The sequence below is a fragment of the Amaranthus tricolor genome, chromosome 1 (genome assembly GCF_026212465.1).
Source record: "Amaranthus tricolor cultivar Red isolate AtriRed21 chromosome 1, ASM2621246v1, whole genome shotgun sequence".
Classification (NCBI taxonomy): Eukaryota; Viridiplantae; Streptophyta; class Magnoliopsida; order Caryophyllales; family Amaranthaceae; genus Amaranthus; species Amaranthus tricolor.
This window is the reverse complement of record NC_080047.1, coordinates 33,654,414-33,657,397: the sequence shown is the minus strand read 5'-3', so window position 1 is coordinate 33,657,397 and position 2,984 is coordinate 33,654,414. Positions and strand designations below refer to the sequence as shown.

Genomic DNA, 2,984 nt, shown 5'->3' with positions numbered 1-2,984 from the left:
ACTCTTGAGATCCTCTTAGGAGAGAAGGACCCCAATTGCTCCTCTGAGCAGAGGAAGAAATCAATAAAGATTTTCTTAGAGATCCCAGCTCGTTGAGAAAGACACCACGATGTTATGAAAGGTCTAGATAACCAAGCATAAAGGCCATAGGGTGAATGGACCCACAAGAGTGATGCACCAGCCTTGGGAAGAACGCAGATAAAGACAAAGGTGTTAATACCGTGGGAAGGATATAATAACAATGGTGACATAAGTGATATTTGTAGTCACGTGATAGAATTTACCATGCTTGTATGAGGCAAGACACCACTACCTACCTCGGTACATTCACCACAAAAGGACAAAAGACAGCTGCAAGCTTGAAACAACTAATCAATGAGCTCCACATACGCTTTGAGAACATTCCACGCCTTTTTGGTGATCTGTAGAAAGATTCCATAAAGGTAAAAATGTCTGATATTTCATTAGGGTTTTGGAAACCTCTCTCCGTACCCACTGTTATAAATATAGATTGTCATGCACTACCAAAGCTACGTTAGCTCTTAGCATTCAATCAATCCTGAGCATTCAAGCATTCTTAAGCAATCACTACACCATTCTACAAAGGATCTCACATCCAAAAACAAGCCCTAATATCTCTTTTCTAGAGCAAAAGGCCATAGTGCACTCTAAGAGAAAGGTTAAGGCGTACTAGATAGCATCTCAAAACCTTACCAGTAGTCCATAACATTTGTGGACTTAATGATGTTTTTAGTATCCTTACTCAGAGTGTTTATTGTTCAGTTTTCTACAGGAACATGTATAATTCTTAATTATAACTAAGTTGCATAAGTAATTTATTGTTAATTAATTGAGACTTTTGAAAATCTTACCATATTCCCATATTGATTTGTTTTCAAATTTAAAAAAATAAACTTGATTAAAGAAAAAAAGAGAAATAAGCGTTAAATATTAGGAGTATGTGCAAACAAATGTAATTTTTTTAAAAGTCAAAATAATATAAGAATTTAATAACCGAATTAAATTGGACTGTTATCCGATTTTTCATATTGAAACTGGATAATGACTTTTTACTATCCAAAAAAAAGAAATTTCTAGATCCGAATTAATCCAATATCCAGTTTTGAACAACTTAGTATTAACTTCAAACAAAGTGGTAGTTGGTATTTTTATATTGATGACCCGATTGTGTTAGTCAATGAACAAGTCAATAATTTACAACCAAATATTTTTGGATCGATATTCAAGTAAGTATTTTTAGTGAATATAGATTCCAACATATTGGTAGTTTTAATTGTTATTATTCCAACAAGACAACTTATTATATCATACATTATACTAAAAAGTTTGAAAATTTTCTTGTATCATAATTCATGAGAGTTTTGCCAAATAAAATTCATTTATTTGCTAAAGAAAAATGTCATGACATTTGATATTGTGCAATATCTCTACCATAAAAGTATCTTTGATCTTTGCCTAGCATTTATTTATAGTTAAATTGAGTAAGTTAGAGGATATAATATATTGCATAATATGTTGCTGACAATTTTTAAAATTACAGAGTTAATATATATACAACTATCAAATTGAGTATTTCTACTGCAAAATATTCCTGGATTTAACTTTTTAATATCATATGTTGTATATGTCGATGCTAAAAAAAACTGTGCATGCACGAATTTCTAAACTAGTATGTAATAATTAGTTAAATATATCAACAATTAATATAATTAGCGAGGATTGCTCAGTTGGGAGAGCGTCAGACTGAAGATCTGAAGGTCGCGTGTTTGATCCACGCTCATCGCATTTTGTGAATTTTTTGAAATTTATAAATATTTAATTCCAACTTTGTAAATTTTAATTTTTTATAGTATATCAAATAAATAAAAAACTTTATATGTTAACCATAACAGAAGTTAATTATTTTATAAAGTATTTCATTTTATTATTTTGAATTTGATAAAAAAATTTGTAATTGATTGGTATTAGTTTAAGTGATACTTTGTTTAGTTCGTCTTATTATATATTTTCATAATATTATTTTTTATATTTTTTTAATGGGTTACATACTTACAGCTTTGGTTGAGATCGAACTTATGTTAAAAAAATGAAGATAAATTGAAATAAGACTCATTTTTCAACTTTTTATAATTTTTAATAAATAATTATCACTTATTCTAAAAATTTTAATTAATACAATGACTATTGATATAAAAATATAATCCTTCCTATTCATCACAAACGTCACATTTACTTTATGCACTCTATTCAATGCACTTATTCAATTTTTAATATCTGTAATTGTGCATAATAAAAATTATGAGAAGTTGATATGAATAATCCTTGCATTGAGATGAATCAAACAAGATCCCATTTGATTATGTTTTTACTTATAGATCAATAGTAAAATACAAATTAAGAGTAAGAAATAAATAGTGTTCAAAAAGTAAATGAGACACTTGTGGTGAATAGGATGGAGTATATCATATTGTAAATGACTTTAAAAAAATAAAAATTATGGCATAGTCTTTTCGATTGCTTATATTAAGCTTTTAACAATATGAGTTTATATATCTAATCCATCATAAAACTTTACTTTTCAATCACTTATTTTTATTTTAAGTACACGTATAATACACAAATATGTTAGTTTTAATAAAGCAAAAATATTAAATGATAAATGATTATAAATATTTATTAACTAAACACATAATAAATTATTCATTTGAACTTTCCATATAAATTCAATTTGATGAAAACTAATTCTGAACTTTCCATATAAATTCAATTTGATGAAAACTAATTCTATTTCATATTCATTCATCTAAAAATTTGGTGTTAAAATAATTTATGTCATAGATGCCTAATCAGGTTCCAAAAATAATATATATATGATTTTTTTTAATTGATATTGATAATGAGATAGTTGATTCTTTCACCTTAATTTATCAAACAAAAATTCAAAATAGTATTTGTTTTGAGAT

The 2,984-nt window shown here is 27.1% G+C and overlaps 1 non-coding gene across 1 annotated transcript; it reads left to right on the top strand.

The window, feature by feature from the left end:
* Nucleotides 1-1,733: 1,733 nt before the first annotated feature.
* Nucleotides 1,734-1,806, top strand: TRNAF-GAA (transfer RNA phenylalanine (anticodon GAA)). Its single transcript has one exon. It is a non-coding gene; the product is annotated as a tRNA-Phe (tRNA).
* Nucleotides 1,807-2,984: the final 1,178 nt, after the last annotated feature.